The following is a 19,657-nucleotide window of genomic DNA, read 5'->3' as shown; positions in this document are numbered from 1 at the left end:
ATGCTTGTCTGCTTCTTCTTGTTAATGAACACATGAATGACTTCTTCATACAAAGAGCAGTTGCTACTTTTATCTTTCTCTCTTTTTTTCTTTTTTTTTGGAGGGGAACAGAGAGGATTAAGGAGTTTGGAAAATTTCTTAGTACATTACTGGTAGTTGCTTTTTATTCAATAGAAGACATGATCATTAGTATAATTTCAAATCGTTCCCAGTTCCAATCCTTCATTTCTATCTTGTTTCTATAAGGATCTCCTATTTAGTTGACTTCTCCATTCCTAAATTTAGACATGAGAATGAGACCCTTATGCAAGTTTTCAGGAAATTCCAGGACCTTGAGATTTGGTGCCAAGCCTAGGATTAAACTGAATTTAGAATGATTATAGCTGTTGTTTCTACAAACTCATTCCAGGGAAAGAAAGGGAGACGTCTGTTGTGTGGCTTTGTACTGGGTCATCTTAGTTAAACTCCATTTCTTGTAATCCTTTTCGTTGTGGCTCCAGGTTACCTTTAGGCACAAAAAAGATTTGAACAAGATCTGCAAGGTGAAAGTAAAGCAGCAGCCATATTTTACCCACTGAAGGTGGATGTCGAACTCCAGATGCAATGGCAGATTATGCACACTGACGCTGATTCTGAGCTCACATTTTGGACCACCCAGACCACAGCTCCTCCAGCAACCATGGATCCTCCTTTGGCTTCTCTGAATCCCTAGCTTGATATCTGCACAGCTCCACGGTAAAGTGTGTTGGCTTTACCATGCAGAGTCACTCGCTACTGAGGCTGAAGGGGATGAAAGACAGACATGAATTCCAATTTGTCCTCACGGGTTCCACTTTACTTTTTTCTCCCCCTGATATGGAGTCTCACTCTGTCGCTCAGGCTGGAGTGCAGTGGCGTGATTTCGGCTCACTGCAACCTCCGCCTCTCAGGTTCAAGTGATTCTCATGCATCAGTCTCCTGAGTAGCTGGGATTACAGGCGTGAGCTACCATGCCCAGCTAATTTTTATAATTTTAGTAAAGATGGGGTTTCACCATGTTGGCCAGGCTGGTCTCGAACTCCTGACCTCAAGTGATCCACCCACCTCGGCCTCCCAAAGTGCCGGAATTACAGGCATGAGCCACCATGCTCAGTCCAGTTTATTCTTTTTTTTTTTTTTTTTCCAGTTTATTCTTTCAAGCTGTGGTTTGTCCTTTCGCTCCTGCACTGACGACCAGCTTTCCTTCCTGACTGCTAGCTCAGGTCCACAACCACTTCATGCCCATACCAGTCACAGAAGCCACAGCCTCATGTAGACTTTTCCAGTAGCTCCCATACTAGTGTTAAAACTTAAATCCCTATTTTACATCACTCAAGGTGGTTCTGCTCCTCTCACTGAACCTTGATTGATACATCCATTCTTCTCCTAAATGAATACCAGCATCCCTTTTAAAACAGTGGCCCTGGTGTTCTTTGGGGACCACTGACCCTAGTGGGGGAAGGCACGAAGATCCTTTTCTGTATTTTATTTGGTATGTTAGCTGAACTTGTAAACTTGAACTTGTTTTGTGTAACTCAAGTATACTATCCACAGGAGAGAAATACCGGAGGTTTACAGGGAAAAAACAAACAAACAAACAATCCATTGCCATCAAAGAGCCTGAGTGGGGAGAGAAAGCATATACACAGGTGCAAATATTAAAGGACTGATTAAACACCTGAAGGCATAGGAGATGGTGAGGAAAAGATGGAGGGAGGGTGGAGTAAACAAAGGTTAACACAAGTTGTGAGTACAATAAATGTTTGTTGAATGAATATATGAGAGATGTTTTGACATTTTTATAAAAAACAAATATAACAAGAATATAAAATTATTTTTTAATCTCCTGTGTTCATAATATCCCAATAAAACTATTTTCATTTTCAGCTATTATTCTTCATCTCTGTATACACTTTTTAAATACTAGAATTTTAGTGCAACAGCTTTTTGTAGTTTATTTGTTTTTCCCCACTTATTTTTTTCATATATATATATATTTTTTTTTTTCCATTGACCTGGAAAAAATGACTTTTAAGAAGATTTTAAACCTCTGTTGAAAAAGGTTTTATGTTTTCCACTTCAACTCCTGCTTAGAATGTTTAGTTCTGAGAGGGATCTGAGCTGTTTTGGAAATCAGTCTGACAAACATTGCTAAAGCAGTGTGTAGCCAAGGTGAGTCGTAAAAGTAAGAGCTGTTGCTAAGGGAACCGCTGGAGAAATGTTGAGGGTATAAACTTTGCTATCGTATTTAAATTTCTTGCCGCAGTCCTTGTTTATTGTACTTGGAAATTTAAACAGCTCCAGTTAAGACAGAAATGACCTGGGGTGATGGACGTGGTCTGGCAGAGGGCATTGTCACAGAAGACAGTGCAGGCTGCTGGGAGGAAGGGAAGGAAGACAGCCGTTCATGCCCACAGACCAAGAAGAGAACTTTCTGGACCCAGCGATCAGTGAATTTGAATGAGAATTTACTTCACAATTAGGAAAAATCACCTTTGTGTGGCTTCCCAGGTCCCTCTCTACCTGGGTGCAAGGTTTTGTTAAGGTAACTAGGCACAAGTTATATATGTGTATATATAAATATTTAAGAGTAAGAACACAATTAAATGCAACATAACATTGAACTCCAGTGCCTTCAACTGGGAAAAATGGAGCTGCTTTGGTTGAGTTTTGAGTGAGGTGACAAAATTTCTCACTCTTGGCCTTCACCACACCCTTACTCCCACCTCTACTTCTTTGACACTGCAGTCCCTGAGGCTGATGAGGCTATCGGAAAAATAGCTTGAAAAATGTTAGTTTAAGACCGCTTGTGTTCACACTTATAAGGACATTGGAAGCTTTAATTTGTGATCAGAGATTCTGTATTTCTTTTTTCTTTTCATTAATCTCTCAGTAATAATAAAGATACTAAATAGCCAAATCTTCCATCATTTCTGCAATGCACCAGGCATCGTGCTAGGCACTTCACAGATAGCAGCTCTTTTGATCTTTCCAACAACCCTGTGTGGAAGGTGCTGCCATAATTCATGGATTCTAAAACATTTTTCTCTCACATTTTAGTATTTGTGAAGTTAGAATGTATCTTACTTTTGGTGTTATGACATAGTTTAATGGGCAGCATTTTAAAATTTCTTACTGGACCATAATATAATGGTATGTTTTACAATGACAGCTTAAATTCCATGAAATGCAGTATGAACATTCCCACTTTGCAAATGAAGAATGAAGGCACAGAGAGGTCCCCTGACTTGCCCAATAATACACCTTGGTATCCTGGCTCAGGAGTATGCTGTTTTTTGTTTTTTGAGATGGAGTCTGGCTCTGTCGCCAGGCTGCAGTACAGTGGCACAATCTCGGCTCACTGCGACCTCCACCACCCGGGTTCCAGTGTTTCTTCTGCCTCAGCTTCTCAGGTAGCTGGGACTACAGGCGTGCACCACCATGCCCAGCTAATTTTTCTGTTTTTAGTAGAGAAGCAGTTTTCACCATGTTGGCCAGGATGGTCTTGATCTCCTGACCTTGTGATCTGCCTGCCTTGGCCTCCCAGAGTGCTAGGATTACAAGCGTGAGCCACTGCGCTTGGTCCAGGAGTATGGTCTTTTCCAGGCATTTGGCCTGGACTTTTCCCTGTTTCCTGTGAATTGACATTGAGGGTTGCTCCCTGGGCCTCAGAAGTCCCCTGCAGTTCTGACACTGGATGTCATCCATTGGGTGGAGGGCTTCCTGCAGGCAGACACCCCTGGCAGGGTTAACATATCAAGGATTTTTCATTCAATCATTTACACTTCTGGAATTTGCTTATTATATTGCCTTTCCAAATGAAAACCAATTTCAGAACAGTCCTTTGGAGATGAGGCACAGATCAAGTTTTGATAAGAGAAAAGACTGGAAGGATAGATGGTGTGCTAGAACCGATTTCAACGGGCTTGGAAGAGCTCTTGCCAGCTGGTTGGTTGAAATCATTCTGCCGATGAAATTGACCATGGTGGAACTATTTTAAATCATAGAAATTGTCAAATGTTATGAATCAAGATTTTTTGTTTGTTTGTCTATTCTTTTAGCTTAAAAAACTTTTTTTGGAGGGTACAGCCATCCAATGTCTGTCCTTTTTAGAGAGCAGATTCAGAAGCACATCACTAAATAGGTGTTCAACCATCGGATCCCCACAGAAAACCTCTTTGGTCAAAACACAATAGTGGGAGAAAAGCAGATGGAGTGAATGTGAGAAAATGAGCAGAATGTGAAGTTTTCAAAATAGTCTTAATGCCAAATAATTTCATTATTATTAGAGTTAGATTTTGTGCATGTGTATATATGTTAATTTAATTCATGTCATCATCTTAATGTCTTTATAGGTAGGAGAACATTGACACATACGCTACCCATATGTGTGGTGCCGTAGACAAATAAAAATTCTCCAAGGAGCAACCAGGCGCGGTGGCTCACACCTGTAATCCCAGCACTTTGGGAGACCGAGGAGGGCAGATCACGAGGTCAAGAGATCAAGACCATCCTGGCCAACATGGTGAAAACCCATCTCTACTGAAAATACAAAAATTAGCTGGGCGTGGTGGCACACGCCTGTAGTTCCAGCTACTTGGGAGGTTGAGGCAGGAGAATCACTTGAGTCCAGGAGGCGTAGGTTGCTGCGAGCTGAGATCACGCCACTGCACTTCAGCCTGGTGACAGAGTGAGACTCTGTCTCAAAAAAAAAGAAAAAATTATCCAAGGAGAGAGCACCGCTCACTTTTAATTTTGTCCTCATTGTTAAGAGAAGAAAGGCTAGGGAGCTATTTGCCAAGGGCAGTGAGTGGCCAACAGGGCTTCCAGGATCATCCAAGTGTAGCCCAGAAACAATAAATATGAGCTCCCAGAGGGCAGTGATCACCATATAAAAGTGATCAGTGTATGTTCATTGCTGAGTTGAGCAATTATATGAGTTCCCATAGAGTCACATCTCTTCCATATAAATTATTTTGTTATTTTCTTTTTCCTCCTTGGTAATTCTCAGTAAAACCCACAAAACAAAAAGAGCTGTGGGCTTATCGTGAGAAGGAGGAAGGAAGTGAGCAGAAGCACAGGCAGCCTCACTCTTTTCAGCCTGAAGAGAGAAAACTCCAGGGAACAGAGTGGATAAGGTTAGAAAGCGACCCAAAGCGACCTGAGATCTTAGGTGTTTGGGAAAGAGGAAAGGAAGAGCCTGGGAATAGGTTGGGGTTTGAGGAGAGGCCGTTGGGGCCAAGGGTGAGGGGAGGGAGCTTGGGTCCCCACACTGGAGCTCTTTGGTCATCTTGGGGCCACAGAAGTCACAAGACACTGTTGGGTATTGGGGGTGGGGAAACAAGACAAGGGCAGGTGACCCCAAAAGCTCGCTGGGTGAAGGGGTGGGGATTATGGTTGCCTTACAAATGGCAAAGGGCCTGCCCGGTTCTCATTTTCCAATTGGGCTATTTTAGAAAGAAATATCTTTGTGATTCTCTTCTGCTTAGAGCTGCCAAGGATTCAGTTCAAGAAAGGTATCTTTATGGATTTTAGGATGGAAATTGTAGCAGTTGGGCTCTTGGCTCACTCAGAAGGAGGGGCTTGGCTTTTTAGGGTATCATGTGAGACTGGATAGCAACTTCTGAAATAACCTTCCCTGATACCTGCCCCCACTCACGGAAAAGGGCTGCGCCCAATTTATTAACAAATATGCCTCTTATTAATAATTCTTTGAGCTAGCAGAGCAATCCTAGCTGATTGAAAATAATTACCAGCCTCTCCAGTTGATTAAACAGCACGTTTGGATTTTCATTTATATCATCATTTTGATTGAATGATGTGTGTGTACGTGGGACTGTGTGTTAACAAGGTGTCTCTTAAAAGTAGTAATAAGTACTCAATGAAAAAGAGTTGAACATTGCTCAGGATAAAAGCAAAAACAAGTCTAAGGCAGGTGAGCCAAAACCAAAACTGGGACCTCAAATAAATTATGAAAGACAGACCGTGACAGAGATAAAGTTTCATGGGACATAAGTGATAAACACATAGAAAAATACTTATGACGTTCCAAGCATAGCATCAGAGGATTGAAAATTCTGGTCAGCATCAACAAACAAGCAGTGTAATTAATCTGGAACAGAAAGAATACCACAGATGTTTAAAATTATTTTTTTTCTACTGACTCAGTCTCCTGCATTTTTACAAATTGAAGCATGTAGATTAATAGCTCCTGAGGTTCACGCCCAACGGGCCCAGCTCCAGAACTGTGTTTGCACTCAATGACATGACATCCTTTTGGATTCAAACTATTTCCCCTAATCAGAATATAAGAATAATTAAAGCCTAAACTTGCTTTGTCTCACATTGGTCTCCCAAGTGTATTCTGTTAGGGATTCACTCAACAAGAATAACAAACAGAAACTCCCATCTGAAACTGCAGCGTCTCACAGAAGGGGTGCAGGCTGCTCTTCTTTGCTCACATAACTTAGTTTGGAGCAGCCTCATTCATCACACGGTAGTGCTAACTTGCTTCCACCTGGTTCATTTGAAATCGGATTTTGCTGCAGGTCTCCATCTGGATGAGTTCAACCACTTTAAATGCTAGAGAAAAGATTACGCAAACGTGGAAGTTCATAACACCCTGAGGCCATTTTATTTCACAACCTCGAGGAGTAGGCAAATGTTTTCCTGGAGAGGTAAACCAAGTCACCAAGCTGTTCTGCTGGTGGCTTAAGATCTCATATCAGGTCAGAGGCAAAACAAACATGAGAATCTTGGCCAGAATTGAAAATTCATCAGGTTTGTTAGAGCACTGCCCTCTCGTAAGCTGGCTTTTTGTTTTTTACCTGTAGTGCTGGTTAAACATGAAATTTTTCTGAAAGGGCAGGGAAAGGCAGAGTGGCCCATATGGATTAGAAAGAGCCAGGTCTGCTGAGAAAGGGCTCATCTTAGACCTGGCGGCCCTTCCTTTAAAGAACGCTAGCTCGGGCGCGGTGGCTCACGCCTGTAATCCCAGCACTTTGGCAGGCCGAGGCGGGCGGGTCACGTGGTCAGGAAATCAAGACCATCCTGGCCAACATGGTGAAACCCTGTCTCTACTAAAATTACAAAAATTAGCGGGGCGTGGTGGTGCGCTCCTGTAGTCCCAGCTACTTGGGAGGCTAAGGCAGGAAAATCACTTGAGCCTGGGAGGCGGAGGTTGCAGTGAGCCGAGATCACGCCAAAGCACTCCAGCCGCGCACTGGAGTGAGACTCTGTCTCAAAAAAAAAAAAAAAAAAAAAAGAGTGCTGGCTCACAGAGCTCCAGGTTAACCTCACCACAGATTGTGCAAAGCTCTGAGTGTCCCAAATCAGAAATATGGCCACCCCTGCCAGACCCCTTTTAACCACGAGAGTTCACCCCACCTCTCTGGTTGGACCCACCAAGTCTCATGTGGGGTCGACACAGACAACAGCTATGTCACAAACACTGAAATTAGATGTAATTTACCAAACGGTGAGTTCCTGGATAAGGCCTTATACTCCTTTGCTATGACTTTGATCAGGGGCAAAATCTTTAGTTCTCTCTCTGTTTGAGCTTTGATAGAAAAAATACCTTTGTGATTCTCCTCCGTTTGGAGCTGCCAAGGATTCCGCTCAAGCAAGGTATCTTTATGACTCCTTAGGAGATTTTAGGAGTCAGGCTCTGACCTTACTCAGAAGGAGGGTCTTGGCTGTTTTACTAAATAGGTGAGTAAAATAGAAAATGGAGAGAAGAGATGAAACCGTTCATGTTCTCATCTCTAAAAATTGTGTATTCACAATACACAAAAAGAAAATGTTCTCATCTCTAAAAATTGTGTATTCACAATACACAAAAAGAAAATGTTCTCATCTCTAAAAATTGTGAATTCACAATTTAAATGTTATTTTAACTTAGAAAGGCGTTTTGGTCCACATTTACGTTCAAGATGCAAAAGGTATTCTGACATACATACACACACAATGAAAAAAGTACTCAAAGAGAGCCTGAGAAGTCATCTGTCCACTTAGTAACCAGAATAGAAATAGAAATAGAAAGCAGGTATAAAAATAATTTCTCAGAGTCTTTGGCCTACAAAAGATATATTTGGTTGTCCCATAAACTAGCCTTTCCCCCATTGCTTGTATATTCCCTGTTAATATTTCCCATCTCTTTTTATGCTTCCCCAAATCACTAGACTAAGAGAATGTTTGTAATTATCTCTAACAAACCCACTTAGGTTATGTTTACATAACAATAAGAAAATGTTTCAGGGAGGAATTAACTATTGCACTGGGGCGTAGGCATTAATTTCTTCATGTAAGATCCAGTTCTTCTTCACTGAATGTTTCATCAAAATGTTTATTTCAGAGCAGTAGGTTCAGCCTGTTTAAGGGGTGTTTTCCACATAAAAGCCTCCTGATTGGACAAAAACTGGCCTCACCCAGGGTGTCCTAAGATGGTCTTATCTGTTAACACACTTTCTAACTCCTTTTAGACAAAAGAAGGAAACTGAAACAAAATTGGAGCTAACAATATGGTTAGGAAGATAGGACATTCGTATTAAACCAGGGACAGATATGCTTGTGTAAATAAAAGAAATGTAAAGGAGAGAATCATTAAAGTTCATAATGTTCAGAGCTGGAAGGACTTAACACTAATCTAACCTTCCTTATTCTGCAGATGTGGAAACGGAGAACCACACAGACCAAAGTGACTGATCACATTTTCTTTTTTTTTTGAGACAAAGTCTCACTCTGTTGCCTATGCTGGAGTGCAGTTGAGCGATCTCAGCTCATTGCAACTTCTGCTTCCTGGGTTCAAGCAATTCTCCTGCCTCAGCCTCCTGAGTAGCTGGGATTACAGGTGTCTGCCATGTCACCCGGCTAATTTTTGTATTTTTAGTAGAGATGGGGTTTCGAACGTTGGCCAGGCTGATCTGGAACACCTGACCTCATGACTGATCACATTTTCTAAAAGCACTGGCCTATGGTCCATGAGCTAACATAAACATTTCAAGGCAAATTTTTCTAGATATTCTAGAAAAAAGATCATCTAATATTCTCTTTTATTCAAAAATTCAATCATTCACATTGCAGTTTCTTCCCATATTTCTCTCAAATTTCTCATGCTGACTAGTTCAGGACAGGTCTGATTTTTGGTAAACTGCCTTAGGTGGGTAAATATTCCAAGGGAAAGACCTAGAGTCTGCCCCTGGCTAGAGGGAACCATACCTGCAGCTAGAGATAAACCATTATAGCTGCCAGCGTAGGCCTTCGTGCTTAGCAGTTTGCCCGTGACTTATAGCTGAGCCTTCTTTAGCACACAGGAGACAGAATTCTCATCAGGACCATGTTTTCGGATTCACCATACTCCAGCTCAGCCTGAGGGGCAGAGAGGAGTGGTTTTGTTTTGATCACTTTTATTCATGGCAGTCTATGCCTGCCTCTCTTTCAACAAATCCATGAGATTCCTCATTCTCCTCTTTCCTCTTTTTTTAAAATCTTAATTTCCTAGTCATTTCAAGTTTTTCAATTTTCCACTTCATCCCCTCCTTCACCTTAATCCCCAATCTCATTCTAGCAAAGTACTAAGTTCTTTTTCTTCCATGTTTTCTCCCTGTACTTTTTATTTTATTTTATTTTATTTTGAGACAGAGTCTTGCTCTGTTGCCAGGCTGGAGTGCAGTGTAGTGGCGCGATCTTGATTCACTGCAACTTCCGCCTTCCGGGGTTCAAGCGATTCTCCTGCCTCAGCCTCCCAAGTAGCTGAGACTACAGGGACACACCACCACCCCCAGCTAATTTTTGTATTTTTAGTAGAGGCAGGTTTTACTACGTGGGCCAGGATGGTCTTGATCTCCTGACCTCCTGACCCACCTGCCTCGGCCTCTCAAAGTGCTGGGATTACAGGTGTGAGCCACTGCCTGGCCAATGTAGGTTTTTTTTGTTTTTTTTTTTTAGTATCTTGGGAAGTTTACCCTTTTTACCAAATGCGAATTATGCTCATTTGTACATTTAAAAATTCATCTTCTAGTTTTGATGAGGCTAAAAGACTATGGTTTCTTTCACTTTACTTTTTTAATCACCAAACTTCTTGAAAGAGGTCTACACTTGGTCTATACTTAGTGTCTTCACATCTCATTAATTCCTCAACCCAATACTGTCTGGCTTTCACCAACACCACTCAATTAAAAATCCTCTCTCACTAGCATCCTCCCAAGTGGCCAGTTGAATGGCCTTGCTTTCCCTTGTTATCCTACTTGACATTTATGCAACATTCGACACGGCTGACCAGCCCCTCCTTATTGAAACGCTCTCCTTTCTCCGCCTCTTTTATTCCACAAGCTTCTGCCTCTCTAAGCTTTCTTCTTGGGCTTCCTTTGCTGGCTTCTCCCGCCCTTTGATGTTGTTTTTCTAGGGGATCTATTTATGGTCTGCTCAGGCTGCACACTCCAGCCCTACTCTAATTTCTTTAATAGTTCTGTAAGCATTGATAAAGTTCTCTGGCTCATAACTTCCCAGCTGAAGTTCGGCTCATATTTCCTAGGGTCTATAGGACAGCTCCTCTGATTTTCTCTGAACAGCCTGTATTATTATTAATACCATTATCACGATCATCACAATTACATTCTCCACCAGTTGACACATGCTGTTTTCTTCCTAAGTCCTTCCCTCACCACACCAGCTTGGAGCACTCCTGCTAATTATTAAAGACCAGCTCTCCTACTGTCCGTTCTCTGTCACTCTTAGGAAGAGTTAGTTGTTATTTCCTTTCTTCTTTCTGAAGCATTTTGATAGAGTTAATGACTTACATTAATGGAATTGTTAGGTGCCAATTGCTGATCTAAATTTTTCACACGGATTATCTCATTCATACTGCCTGGTAGCCTCTGACAAAGGTATTCTACCAATTTTGAATGAGGAATCTGAAACTCCATGTGGTAACTTGGCCAGGGTCCCATAATAAATTTTCAATTCCAGGCAGTCTGAATCCAGAGTCTGTGCTGTGAATCATAACCTCCCCAAATAATAGTAGCTAACTTTTACTGACTGCTTACTTTGTGTGTGGATTTTCTGTGTTACCTCATTTAGTCCCCAGAACAGTTAGGAAGGAGCATAGTCATTATACCTATTTTATAAATGAGGAAATTGAGGCGTAACCTGCTCAAAACTGCATAGCCTTATCTCTGAAAAAACTTCCCAAATTGTTCTATGACTAACCACTTAGGTGCTTCCATCCTGCACTCTTCCTTCAGCTCCCCGATGGCACAGATGATGTCATTTTCAACTTTTTAAAACCTTTTATCTAGTCACAAAATGCAAGTTTGATAAATGTGGAGAGAAAGAGAGACTGATAGATAGGCTATTGTTGTCTGGGTCATTTTTCTAGGGCAACTGATATGCACCCACTTTGTTCTATGTTTTCCATTGCAAATCATGTTTTTTGTGTAGCATTATGAAGTCTAACATGAAAATGCTGTCTCTGCAAACTTTCTTTTTGAGTAAAAATAGTTTCAGTTCCCAAAGGTAACATAACTGCTGCCCTGACAATCTGTATCTGCTTCTCTCTCCCTTTAGCAGTTTTTTAGCTGTTGTGTCCAGATGGAAAGTTTACTTGAAAAGACCCTCATCTAATCAGAGATAAATACCACATTTCACAGAATATACGCTGACAACAAATTCAAGTCATGTCTTGGATTGAAAGAGCTCGTTTTTTGGTTGAGTGAGACTGTGCCCATCTCAGGTACTTGACAGCTCTATTAGTGTTCTTCCTCCCTCCTTCCCTCCCTCTCTCTTTTCCTCCCTTCCTCCTTCCCTTCCTACCTTTCTTCTCTCTCAGCTGGGTTTTACTGTGTGCTGATAATGTTACACAAAATCTGATATGCATCCCATTTCTAACAATATAATCTCCATCTCTATCCTGTCCAAAACAGTTTGGCTTTATAGTTTTTAAACCATAAAATACAATGCTTTGCATCAGTGAAACACAAAATGTATAAAAAATTCTTTTTGCATGTGAAATTACAAAAGTAATGCATTATATTGTAGAAAATATCCAAAACACAAAATTATATATGGTAAAATTTAAAATCCTCTTTTGCTGTGTTTCCTCAATTCTTTTTCTTCATTCATTTTGCTTAGTATACTTTTATAAACATAAATGTGCATATATACATACATGTTGAATTTTTTAATTTCATAAATTGAGATCACAGCATACATACTTTCTTTAGCACATTTTTCTTATAACAATATATCTCCCCATGTCTGCATTAATAAATCTACTTTAATCTTTTTAATGGCTACATAGTGTTCTATGTTAAGGAATACATACCCTGTAAACAAATTCCATTTAGGAGAACACATGGGTTGGTCTCCACAATGCTAACTATACACATATCTTTGTGCACACGTGCAAGATTTCTGAGGCTCAGTTCCTCGAAGTAGAGCTGCTGGGTCACTTGGACGGACTCTTCCTGTGGCGGCTGGCCTCCAATGGCTGCCCGCACCGCACCACGCTTTCCAGATTCACATTCTAATGTGGAAGCTGCCCACATGAGTCTGGGATACCCATCTTTACAATTTTAACATAGTAAAATCTATCTACTGTATGTTAATCAACACTGAGAATTTATCTGAATCTATAACTTCCTCTTTCTTCTGAACATGACCAAACGGATAGCAGGCTTTTATTTTTCCCTCTCCTCCCCCATTTGCTGTATTTAGTGAAATCATTTCGGATTTTCTAATTTTTAAACCCTATGCTTCTGTTTCTTATAACTTATTTCTTTTTTTCTTTTTCTTTTTTTTTTTTGAGACGAAGTCTCACTGTGTCGCCCAGGCTGTAATGCAGTGGGTCAATCTCCACTCACCGTGACCTCCACCTCCCAGGTCCAAGCAATTCTCATACCTCAGCCTCCCAAGTAGCTGGGACCACAGGCGCGTGCCACCACACCCGGCTAATTTTTTGTATTTTTAGTAGAGGCGAGGTTTCACAGTGTTAGCCAGGATGGTCTTGATCTCCTGACCTCGTGATCCACCTGCCTCGGCCTCCCAAAGTGCTGGGATTACAAGTGTGAGCTACCGCGCCCAGCAACTTATTTCTTAATAATTATAATCAGCTTCGTAGCTACGTTCTCATAAATAATTTAGGTTTAGCTGTGTTAGGTTTTTTTTTTCCTCCTTCCTCCTCTTGTACCGTGTCATTTCTTTTTAAATTCCTCTTTTGTAATTTTAATTTTTTCCACTGGAATAGATGCCCTGGTGATAAGGATTATAAATCATTGCATGTGTAACAATATCTTTACATTTTCCGCCTTCTAGATCGGTATTTTCTCTGGTTATGGAATTCTAGGTTCAAGAGAGTTTTCTCTTCTCTTTTTAAAGCGATTTCTTTGTTATATAGTACTCGTTGATATAAAATGTGATGGCAAACTGATTTTTGTTCTTTTAGGTTACGCATGTTTTTTTCTCCTTGGAAAATTTTTAGATGTTTTTTCCCTTTGTCCTTGTAACTCAATAATCTCACTAAGACTCATCTCTGTTTTTGTTTGCTTTTTAACATTTTCTGACTCAGCAGTTTGTCAGCCATTATCAGGAAGGACATTCGGATTCTGGAATCCTAACGTTCTCATAGCAAGGAGACTGAATTTTCTTTTATGATTATCTCCTGCCTGATACTCTTAAAAAAAAAACAACTGACAGGCTATGAGAAAAAAGAAAACAATATATAGAAGAGAAATAAAAATCAGATGTGCATGATTTTTAAAAAATCTTCAACAGTTACATTATTTGATAATAGCTTATCATGACCAATCATTCTGTTTTTTCCCAGTGAATAGGCTTGACTATCTGGGAATAAAATATGTTATCATTCTTTTTTGTCATGAAAGCTACATAGTTACAGCCAGGTAGGAGAAATTTAAATTACAGAATTGATGTATTCCCAGGGGTGGGGGTAGGGAAAATCTGCTTTCTGTGTCCCAAAGTCTATGTGCTCACTCATTTTCTTGATAAAATTGGAGATGGGCTTGTCTGGAATAGTAATTTGGCCCCATTCATTATAAAATCATTTTGAATAGTTTAACAAGTGCATTTAGATTACATATTTAGATTGCTTGAATTTCTACAGAAATATTAATAATATATAAAACTAATGCAAGCTATCAAAAAAAAAAAAGTCCCTGGTCTAAATAAATAGCTTAAATGTATTAAAGGAAAAACGGTGGATCTAACTGAATATCCATGGGCTAATCTTCAGTGAACTTTGCTCTCTGCCCCGTACCTCTGCTATTTTGTATAAGCATCTCTTCCTTCAATCTTCTCAGCAGCCCAATGAGGCAAGCATTGTTATTACGCCATTTTACACAGGAGGAAACTAAAGTTGAGAGAACTTGCCTAGGGTTGTGCAATTAACAAACAACTGGTTGGGATTTGAATCCATGCTGCCTAATTACTCAAAGTGTTTTCTTATAGTGCTCTGTGATGTGGAGAGTGTTCAGGGGCCAAGCATGGTGGCTCACGCCTGTAATTCCAGTACTTTGGGAGGTGGAAGTGGGAGGATCACTTGAGGTCAGGAGTTTGAGACCAGCCTGGCCAACATGGTGAAACCCCATCTCTACTAAAAATACAAAAATTAGCCAGGTGTGGCGGCAGTGCCTGTAGTCCCAGCTTTAAATCACATACAAGAAAACAATGTGGGCAATGATCCAGTATGACAGCATGCTTTTCACATAGATTACTCTTGAGATCCCTGTCAATAGCAGATTGCATCAAAAGGCAGGAGACTCACTTGAACCCAGGAGGTGGAGGCTGCAGTGAGCTGCAATCACGCCACTGAATTCCATCCTGCGCTACAGAGCAAGACTCCATCTCACAAAAAGAAAAAGAAAGAGAGGAAGAGAAAAAGAAAGAAAGAGAGAAAGAGAAAGAAAAAGAGAAGAAAGAAGGAAGGAAGAAGGAGAAGGCAAAGAAAGAGAAAGAAAGAGAGAAAGAGGAAGGAAGAAAGAAAGAAAAAGAAAGAAAGAGAAAGGAAGGAAGGAAAGGAGGGAGTAAGGAAGGAAAGGAGGAAGGAAGGAAGAAAGAAAGTTCAGTAGCTCAATCTCTGTATCTCACAATCAGAAAAGACATCCTGGAGGTGGTGGCTCCTGAAGGGAGCAGCAGGTGAAGAAGAGAAGGGCATTCTAGGAAAGGGCAATTTTTATGACACCCAGGAGTGAAGGGTGTGGCCCACTGGGGAGGCTTGTAGGTTGTTGTGTATGGCTTTAAGCATCCCTCTATAAGGTGTCAACTTTTCTGAGGCGTGGCTGGTTTGGTACTTTGACTATTATCAACATTTTGTCTTTTGTCTGCACAATTGTCTGTTCAGTGATACTCATCAGTGAATAAGGTGGTTGAAATAACGGAGTGAATGGAGATCTGGTTATTTCAATCACACAGTACAGACATAGCTGTAAGATTCAGTTTCCTCTATTTAGACTTGGAACCTAAATTACCATGATTTCAGATAAAATTTATTATAAAAGCATGATGAGATCCAATCATATTTACTTATCAAAACAACTGACAGTATGAGATCTTCATGATTCTGGACCATAAGCATTCAAAACAGGCTGTTCACTTATGAGTAGGCCTGTAACAAGGATGTGTGAGAATAAATGCCAGAGAAAAATTTTTGGTAAGTAATGTACTTTCAATTTTAAGATGTACTTTCAATTTTAAACTTTCAGAGCATTTCTGTGCACATGAATGAATCAAGAGCCAGTGGATGGTTAGGAAAATGCTTTTCACAGAGCCCTTTAAAATTTAACAGGTGCCAAAGAAATTCTACCAAAGAAGCTGAAGTGCATTTTAAGTGTGTTTTATGTTCAGTGTTATTGCCTGACACAAGGACAGAATGTGAGACCAAGTATCTCTATCCAGGGAATGCATAAATTCCAACTCTGAGTTATATTTCATTACGCTCCAGAAATATCCTGGATGATTAAAGTAATTCATTGTAAAAAAATGCAAGAATTCCTGTAGATTTTTGGTTTTCATATGGCATAACAAATTTGCAGTAATTAATTGTATTGTGATTGTATTAAGTTAACCTACTACTGGTTGTTCTATGTCATGTTTGTCTGTGGGATCCAATGTAATTGTGTATGTTAGGCTAAATTCCTTCTGTAATTTGAACCCTCTCTATTGGAGTGATCTCTGAGCACTTTAAGTCCTTGGTAGTCCTTCAAAAACAAAGGCCTTATCTCTTCAGATCTTCCCCTGAATTCCACTTGCCTCTGAATCTCAGTCAAAGACAACAGAATAATCCAATTCCCTTTGAAATTTTTGATGCAATCCGATATTGACATGGATCTCAAGAGTAGTCTATGTGAAAAGCATGCTCTCACACTGGATCACTGCCCACATTGTTTTTTTGTATGTGATTCAAAGCTGTTTAGACCAAAGTTTCTCTAAGTCCCTTATACTATCACAGCTTGGATAAATTCACTTTAGTGTAAAAACATCTTGGTATATCAGCTTCATGAATTTAGGAAATATAAGGGTGTTGTCAGGGAAAAGTGGTGTGATGAATCCTTGATATGAGAAAAAGAAAAATGTCATTTGAGACCAAGCTATTGTTCCATAGATGGGCTATTTCTAAGGGCTGACTTCTAGTTTGGAGACGGGCTTGCCTGTAGGACTTGTGATTCTTGTGCAACATCAAAGAGGGAACGGAGGATGTAGGGATGAACTTACAAGTCACAACATGTTTCCTGGGGCATGAACATTCTTCTTTCTACTCTAGCCCTTAAATTTTATCCTTCAATAGCCTTCTATTACACCAATTCTCTGAGCCTCTCATATGGGAACTTAATCTATTTATTCTTTTGTCTTGTTTTCAGATTGTTCACGTGTTATCTTGCCTTCACAACCAGATTGAAAGGCCCCGGAGATCAGGGGCCATCTTTTATGCTGCTTTTGTGGCCATTGCAGCATCTGATAGTGCGCTGAGTTCACAGGAGACTCCTCACAATCCTTGTGAAATGGATTCAAATTGAGTAAGGGACCTTGAGACTCTTGACCCAGGGCCAGCACAGATTCCACAAAATGTATTCCTGCTCTCCTGCCTCAACTACCCACATGCTTTCTTCTCCTCAAAAAACATCTTCATGTTTGACAAACATCAGTGTTTTTCCCGTCTCTCCTCATTTTCTTCTTCTTGAATGCCAAATTCTGGTAGAGGGCATTCAGTGGTTCTTAAAATAAATAAATAATTAACAGACTAATAGTTAACAAACACAGATTAACAAGTTAATAATTAACAAGTATGATAGATTATACCTGTGTGATTGCCTCGTCTCAACACAGGATTTAATAATGATATGTTTAAAAGCCTCGTAAGTGTATTTTCAATGAATCAGTACAGTTTTTATTGATCATGGCAAAATTCTCATCTTCCTTTGCAAAGCCCAAGCTATTCCTTTATTTTTTTCATTTCCTCTTTTCTCTTAAAAATCTATATTATCTCTAATTCTAAAATCAATAAGTAGTTACTGTAAAGATCTTGGCAGATGCGGGAGGACAACAGCAGCAAAAATCTACCCATTATCCCGTCACCCGGAGATAAACATGTCTGAAATAATTTTTTTCCAGGCTTTACTTATGCGTGTGTATATGCATGACCCTTGCTTCATAAGCTTGGATATAAGTCATGTTTTCTAATTTCCTTAAATCCAAATGAAATCTGGCCTTATCCTTCCAGAAGATATCACAATCACCTTGCCAACTTTCAGAAAAACTTCACTGATGTTTTTATTATAATTCACTGGAAATTGTAAATTAATCCATGAAAAGTAGGTATTTTGATATTTATTTAGTCTTCCATCCAAGAATATGGCATATGAACTTATTCAAGTTTTCTTTTGTCTCTCAGGAAGTTGTTGTAGGTGTTTTGTGTGTGGGGGTGTGGGGAAATACAGAAGTCCTACCCTTTTCTAAGTTATATCTAGACATTTAATATTTTTTAAAACTGCAATTGTGAAAAGAATCGGTTTATCCTTACATTTACTGCTATTGCTGGAATTATTTAAGAAGGTACTGATTTTTGGGGTATGTCCTTTTTTGATCATATTAGTGAACGTCCTGATTAGCTCCATTATAATAGTTTTTCAGTGTATTCCTTGACAGTCCTAAGTAGACCATAGCATCATTTATGAATAACAATAGCTATAACTCTTATTTCCATTTCATGTCTTATTGCATTGACTGGAATGTGTAGAACAGGATTAATGATACTGCCATCCCTGTTTTAAAGAGAATGTGTTGAGTGTTTTATGAACATATGTTAGCTGCTGCTTGAGATAAATGTTTTTTTTTTTCATGCTGAGTAATCAATAGTTGCTTTTAAAATATGTTGTTTGGATTCAGAGTTTCTTAGAATTTTGCAGCTACCTGTTTTTAAAAAATCCATTGTCTTGACAGTAAAAGTGTGAACTTAAGCACAGTTTACTAAATTATTGATCACTAATGGATAGTAAGGTAATTAAAATAATTATTAACACTTGTAACATTCGTTTACATTATTCCACTTAACTTAGACTTTATTATACTATTTATATTTTTGTTTTTATCAGTTATATTTGTATTTTTCTTTCTTCTTCCACTGCATCATAATCTTCTTGCAAGTCATATTTTTCTTTGTAAAATCCACAGTGTCTTCTAAAGTATTCACAATCCATGAATACGTGTTATTGATGACTTGTTTACTTAGCATGATAAAACAATAATAGCAACTTAATATTTATTGAGCACTTAGTATGTACCAGACAGTTCCAAACAGTTTATGCACTAGCTTCTTAACCCACACAGTAATCCTTAAAAGTAGATATTACTACATACTTTTTTTTCCATATGAGGGAACTGAGAGAGATTAAGCAGGTTGCTTGAGGTGTGCACCTAGGAAATTACAGAGCCTGAATTTGAATCCAGACAACCTAATCCCAGAGCGATGTTCCCTTCCATAGATGGCCATGTTATTGTATAAATCATGCTGGTAAAACTTCTTTAAACAAAATTTTAATCCTGTTTTATAACTATGCAACACTGAGCAACCAATATGGTAGGGTAAGACTCAAAATATATTTCTCTGGAATAGCATTTAATTTTGGCTTCTGTTTGTACTTCTCAAGATTGAATTTTCTATGTGAAATGACCGTAAGAATGTCTTATTCTGTAATCTTTATAGTTTAAGATAAATTAATCCATGAATGTAAAGCTGTAAAGTTATCTCTTTACTAAATAATTATCTCTAAAATCTCTGTTTGGCAAAATTCTTTATTTATTTTTATTTATTTATTTATTTTGAAATGGAGTTTCGCTCTTTTTCCCCAGGCTGGAGTACAATGGTGTGATCCCAGCTCATGCAACCTCCACCTCCCAGGTTCAGGCAATTCTCCTGCCTCACAGCTGGCCGAATAGCTGGAATTACAGGTATGTGCCACTATACCTGGCTAATTTTTTGTCTTTTTAGTAGAAACGGGGTTTCTCCATGTTGGTCAGACTGATCTTGAACTCCCAACCTCAGGTGATCTGCCTGCCTCAGCCTCCCAAAGTGCTGGGATTAGAGGCGTGAGCTACTGTGCCTGGCCTAAAATTATTTTTATTGAAAGCAAAG

Source organism: Aotus nancymaae, unplaced genomic scaffold (assembly GCF_030222135.1).
Source record: "Aotus nancymaae isolate 86718 unplaced genomic scaffold, 86718_ANA_hifiasm-v0.15.2.pri h1tg000040l, whole genome shotgun sequence".
Lineage (NCBI taxonomy): Eukaryota > Metazoa > Chordata > Mammalia > Primates > Aotidae > Aotus > Aotus nancymaae.
The sequence above is the reverse complement of the archived record's forward strand: the minus strand, read 5'-3'. Positions refer to the sequence as shown.